This window comes from Myotis davidii, unplaced genomic scaffold (assembly GCF_000327345.1).
Source record: "Myotis davidii unplaced genomic scaffold, ASM32734v1 scaffold1518, whole genome shotgun sequence".
Lineage (NCBI taxonomy): Eukaryota > Metazoa > Chordata > Mammalia > Chiroptera > Vespertilionidae > Myotis > Myotis davidii.
In genome coordinates, this window is record NW_006290523.1 from 814,351 (window position 1) to 820,970 (window position 6,620).

General features: G+C 41.6%; 1 protein-coding gene across 9 annotated transcripts in view; it reads left to right on the plus strand.

Moving 5' to 3' along the window:
• ELAVL2 (ELAV like neuron-specific RNA binding protein 2) overlaps positions 1-6,620 on the plus strand; it is a 138,353-nt gene that overhangs the window by 89,326 nt on the left and 42,407 nt on the right. The window lies entirely within an intron of this gene.

Genomic DNA, 6,620 nt, shown 5'->3' on the forward strand with positions numbered 1-6,620 from the left:
GTGAAAAGTTGCTTTTCTAAATCAAGTTATTTGCTTACTTTTTTTTTTTTAATGTTAAGGGATGCAGTTTTATTTAGGGGCTGTTTCTGGAGATAGTTTATATTTGTCTCTCCACCCCCCCACCCCCAAGTGTTAACTAACATTATTAGTCCTTCGGTTGCAAATACTCTTGCTTGTCAGAGAGGACCCTACCATAGTGACCTGTTCCTGCTAACTGGGATTTAAAAGAGATTCATGCTGCTTTTTTGTCCTTTTTTATTTCATAATACATTACTACTGCTCTAAATGAAATAATAGATACACATCAATCAGTGTAGTCACCTTTAAATGTTGATTCACCTACCCGGTTTTTACAGAATTCACTCTGCATTTTATTTGACTTGTACTTGAATAGTCTCAGCAGACTTAATTATATTAGCGAGAAAGCACTTTCAACAAAATTATATGCTGACATGCCATAATTCATACTTACAGATTTGTGAAACAGATTTATGTAAATCTATCAAATTACTCGAGATGACATTATTTTTTTAAAATTGGGACTTGATTTAAATGGTATTTGTAGAAAATTTTCATATGAAAAATTTTACAGGGATTATTTAAAAATATCTCTCACATCACTCGCTCGTAAAGTCAGGATACGGTAACATTTGAGCATCTTGTCTTCCTTTGTTCTGCCATCCATCTGGTACAATGTAGGGACATGGGGAGCATGTTTATAAGGGCATCTCTCTCCTTCACCATAAGCTCCTGGAAGGCAGATGGCTGTTTCTTCGTTTGTTCCTTGTTCATTAGCTCGCTTGCTCATTCGTTCATTTTTTTTTTTCCATTCAGTGACCATGTAGTTAATAATCTGTGGTGGGGTCTTCTGAGCTCAACAGTCTAAAGGGGAGGCATCCCGATTGACCCGATACCCATATATGTACTAAGATCAAAGGATAATGTAAGGACTGCAGAAGGACTAGGCGGATCATGGAACATGGTGTGTTAGAGTGGGACAGATTGGGGTAGGTAATGGTTTCATAGAAAGTCTCAGAGGACATAGGGGAGTTGGCAGTTTGAGATGTCCTGTTCCAGGCGCAGGACAATGGGATGTGCACTTTAGGGAATATGTGTCGGAGCGGTGAACGTAAGCAAGGCAACGATGATGACCTTGGAGATAGAGCACAGTCAGATTCGTCTTTTAGAGAGATCACCAGACGACATTGTGATGGAGGAGGACTGGTTTTGAAGTTAACAGGAATCTGGGAAGGCATGCTGGGGACAGGGTATGGTAGCAGTCATTCAAACAAGACATGAGGATCTGTGCTGAGGCAGAGGGGAGGGCGGAGGGACAGATTGAGCTGGGAGACCTGGCAGGAGGTGATACCTGTCTGGTAGAACAGGCCCTGAAATACCTCAGCTTGCACAGCTTCCCTATTAGACTTCAAGCTATTTCCATCAAGTCTTAGACCAAATGCGACCTTTAGGATGAGACCCACTCTGACCACTGTGTTTAAATAGCAGCCCTGGCCCCTTCGACCCCCTCGCCCCACACTTTCACCTCTCTGCTTCCTTTTCCTTCCTTAGGTCTTATTTTCTTCAGGGTAGATATTTCTTTTGTCCCTTCTACCAGGATATAAGTTTTATGAAGAGGAATTTTTTGTCTCTTTGCTGTAAACTCAGGGACTACCAAAAAGTAGACTTTCTATAATTGTTGAGCAAATGAATGCTAAATGTTGCTGAAAAATAATGTAGTATGACCTTCTTTTTAAATACAGAATTTTATTTTTTACAGTTCCATGTTGAGAAGGTTCTCACTTAATATTGGTTGGATAAAATTAATGTGCCAGGTTTATAATCAAGAATTATGGCGGTCTATTGCCTTTACCTTCAAACCTGAGGGGGCAATTCTGTACAGTGGTAGTAATTTGAAGTAGAAAAGACTAAATAAAGTGACCTTTGAATTAAATGGGTCCAGAAGATTGTGTATTTTTAATTAAAATATGCAATTAAAATTTTAATTAAAGTGTGCCATTAAAAGCAGTGTAGGTGGCAAGGGAATGCTGCTGGTTTGAATTATGCACAGTTTGGCATAAATTGGAGTTTACTGTGTTTGCCACCAGCACTTTGTCACTACATGGATCCTCTTCCTGCTTTGCCCTTCCTGCTCTGACCCCCACGTGGCTCTCACCAGGCCCCGGTCCCATTCAGAGGCCTGTGAGAGTCTCCGCTCTGTCTCCGCTTTAGATGACTTGACCTTGGTTCTAAGCAGCCTGTCTGTAACCGTTTTCTTTTTGCCAAGCACAGTTTATAAGCGCGTTTCGTCTCTTGGGAAGAAGAGATCCTTTATTGTGGCAAATGTGTTAGATTAAAAGAGAGGATGCGAAACAAAGGCACTCACGCACGCAGTGTACATAATACATGTGCTGAAGTGCATGTCGCCCTGGAGTTCTCAGTCCTGTGTGAAGGTCTTAGGCTGTATGACTCTTCACAGAGCTTGCTCCATAGCGAAGTCCCTGCCATGGCGGCCGGGGCCAAGTCTTGGTTTAATGGTTCCAAGATTCCTAATAGTCTGCGACTATAGGTAGTTTGTGGGGACAAGTAGTGCTGACCTCATTCCTGATGTTCAGTTACCAGAAGGCATTGTTTTTTGGTTTCTAAAGCCAGGAGGTGTGTGTATTCTTTTAATCATATTGATTTCCATAATTGCTATATTTGGAATTTAAATGTAGAGCTTCATAAATTTTTTAAAGAAATGATTCTTCGTTTTGGGATTGTCAATATGCACATTCTAAATTCAGAATGACTTGAAAAGTAGATTTGGGTGCTATGGATAAACGAGGCTTGGCTTGCAAGCCTTCCCTGGTGGTTTATGACTGTTACTAGCTGATGAATATAAGAACGGAGAAAAGTAGATCCAGGCTATATATTTTTTATTGATGTTTGACTTGACATAGTTTTTTTTATATTTTATTGATTTTTTACAGAGAGGAAGGGAGAGGGATAGAGAGTTAGAAACATCAATGAGAAAGAAAACATCGATCAGCTGCTTCCTGCATACCCCCTACTGGGGATGTACCCGCAACCAAGGTACATTCCCTTGACCAGAATCCAACCTGGGACCCTTCAGTCTGCAGGCTGATGCTCTATCCACTGAGCCAAACCAGTCAGGGCTTGACATAGTTTCATATTTAAAAAATCTGCACTCACTTACAATAACCTGAAATAGGCACTATATAAGATACACTTTACTTTGTCATAGGAATTAATAACAGCAGAGTAATTCATATATAGGGAAACTGTTGTTTGTATAAGAATTATAGGAATTTGAAAAACAGTGGGCCACTATTGAAAAACAATTTTTTTTTTTTTGCTAACAGAGCCCTGATAGAAAATGCCTGCCTGTTACATGGTACTTCAGGCATATTGAAGATGTTCTGGGCTCAGATATAAACTAGTTCGAATTGAGTGGAGAAGAATATAGCATTTGAGGGTCATGGATTCAAGTCCTGACCACAGCTGCCTACCTGCTTTTTTAGTTTGAAGAAGCTGATTGACCTTGCCTACCTTCAGATATCATTTCTACCTGGAGGAGAAGAATGAGTATCTCACATGGTTAATGTGAGACTAAATTTAAATAGTAAAACATGATATAGCTGAAAGGTGAGAATGGGAGAGTCTTGCCTATCTTGGTATCATCTGTGATATTTTTATTTATTTTAAACATCTAGTAAATATTGGCTGACTTGGCTAACTTACTTTAAAAGGAAAACCTGGGAGGTTCCTAACTCCTTTGTGTTCCAGTGCCAACATTTTAATGCATCTAGGAGAGTGTAGTTAGGAATGCAGCCTTTTAGCAGCAGATACACCCTTTCAGATTAGTTTGCTTGGGCCCATAGCAATAACAATTTGGCTGACTCATCCTTATTATAGCTAGCCATGATGGCTCGAGGGGGTGAGGTCAAAGATCCATTAAATGGATGGGCCATGTGATGGTCATGTTGATAATACCTTTGGTTAAATACACAATACCATAATGCTTCTCATTTATTCACTTAGCAAGCTTTTGAGTGCCCAGTGCGCTGGGAGTGAGAGCTCGGAGGCCAGCCTGGGAGACAGCTAAGCAGGGACAGGCAGGACGGGCTTTACACTTCACCCAGTGACCCAGCTCCGCAGGCGCTGCTGTGCTCAGGAGTGACCTCAGCTGGCTAGGGAACTGTTTCTGTGAAGTGATGGAGAATGTGATGACTTCAGAAGAAGGACATTCACTTATATCTTAAAAACGCATCTGTAAAAGGCACCCTTCCCTGCAGAGTCCCTTCACACGTCCAGACCACAGCACCCGGCCCTCCTCGGGCTCCCAGAAGCCTCATTTGTAGCCCTCGATTATCTCTTACCATCAAAACTGTGACTCTCAACGTTGGTCACCAGGATTTATAAAACCTAGTACCAGTGCTTTGTAATAGACCAATAAAACAAACATCTTTGGGACTGGGTCTTGGGACATCAGTTGTTGTTTTTGTAAGCTTCGTAGATTATTTTATTGTGCAACCAGGATTGAGAAAGCACTGTGATTAGAAGCTGCTGAACTGCAGGTGTGAGGGTAGTGCCAGAAGCTAGGAGAAATGGACTCCTAATGCTGGTACAATTGATTTATTTTGTCATAGAATAGCAGTGTGACCAAGGACACAGTGTTTGGCTTGCCTTTCTGTTTCCCATCTTCCTGATTTAATGTAATTAATTTATTTGTGAATTTGTCTTTATTGTTGAAAGTAATACAAATATCCCTTTTCCTCCCCATGGACCCCCTCTACCCTGCAGCCCTTCAGGCCTTCACCAAAGTGTTATCTGTGTCCATGCATATACACATAGAAGTTTTTTGGTTGTATCAAACACCTTAACATATAGTGGAAATACGTACTTTTTCCTCACTTTATGTTTTTCTTTTTCTTTTTCTTTCTTTTTGTCAGTCCTCACCCTAGGATATTTTTTCCATTGATTTTTAGAGAGTGTGGGAGGGAAGGAGGGAGGGGAGGAGAGTGGGGGGACATCAATGTGAGAGAGACACATCAATTGGTTGTCTCCCACATGTGGCCCAAATGGGGCCAGGGAATTAAATCTGCAACCCAGATTTAATTTTTATGTTCAGCCAGTTTGAATCCTTCTCAGTATGCACCCTTGTCTGGGAATCGAACCCGATTCAATGTGTGGGCTGATACTCTAACCATTGAGCACACCGGCCAGGGCTCCTCACTTTATCTTTCCGCCAGAATTATCTTCCATCCACAGCAAATGCTCTCATCACTGTTGGGGCAATCTCACTGGGTAGGGATTTTTCTTCTCGTTTTAGAAATAAGGAAGTTATGACTCAGGGAGGTTTAGGAGCCTCTTCAGAGTCCCACAGCTGTAAGTGGCACAGCCAGGATTGGAAGTCCTTGTGTCTTTCTCCAAAGCCAGTGCTCTTTTCATCATAAACTGCTTCGTTGAGCAGATATTTTTATGTTCAGCCAGTTTGAATCCTTCTCAGCAACAGCAGAGCTGAGGCACATTTCCCAAGAAGGCACTCACCATGCATGCAGCGCACACGTGGTGTTTGTCGAAATAGTATACAGCTGAGTGCTTAAAAGTACAAAGGTTTCACCTGCAACGTTTAGAAAATAGAAAGAACCTGAGTAAAACACGATCTCTATGATTAGTATGAGAGGAAATGGTGAACTGAGTTAACTCTAACCACTAAGGTATCCCTTAAAACAGGGGTGGGGATTCTTTCTCCCTCAAGGGCCATTTGATATTTATAACATCATTCCAAGGCCATATGAAATTATCAACTTAAAAATTAGCCTGCTATATTTGGTCAAACATTTAATTAGCTCACCCCTAATGCCTTGGCAGGGCCAGACCAGATGATTTTGTGGGCCTTATAGGGCTGGGTGTTCCCCACCCCTGCCTTAAAAGGAAAAAATCCCTCATCTCTTTATGAAATTGATACAAAGATGGTATTTATTTTTAAAATAGTTCTTATTGATTTGAGAGAGAGGAAGGGAGCGGGAGAGAGAGACATATCAATCAGCTGCCTCCTGCATGCCCCCTACTAGGGATTAAGCCCTGGAGCTTGTGCCCTGACCCGGAATTGAACCAGCAACCTCTTGGTGCACAGAGTGGTGCACAGAGTGATGCTCAACCAACTGAGCCACACCGGCCAGGGCCAAAGATGGTATTTAATGCAAAGCATTTGGACCTTACTAGGCAGCTTCCAGGAAAACCTGCATGAAGTTTGGTTTTCCTTTCAGTGGACCATGCCTTTCTTTATGTCCATTTTTGTAGTGCTGCTCACCTTTTCAATCTGAGAGACTTGCCCTTTGTTGAAAAATTGAGGCCTCTAGGATTGGCTTTCCTAACATGTGCATTTCATTGATTCCAACCCCTTGTTATTTCCTATTGTTTTAGAGTTGGGGCATTATTGAGCCCGGGGTGAGAGGGCTCATACGATAGGGAAAAGCCGCCATCAGAATATTTCTTTGAAGTAACTCTTACTCCAAACATCCTGTTTTGTTATTTTTGTCTGTGCTATTTTTTTCCTTCCCACATGTTCTCATGCGCTTGGGCATCCTTAGTGCAAATCTTTGCCTTCCTCTTTC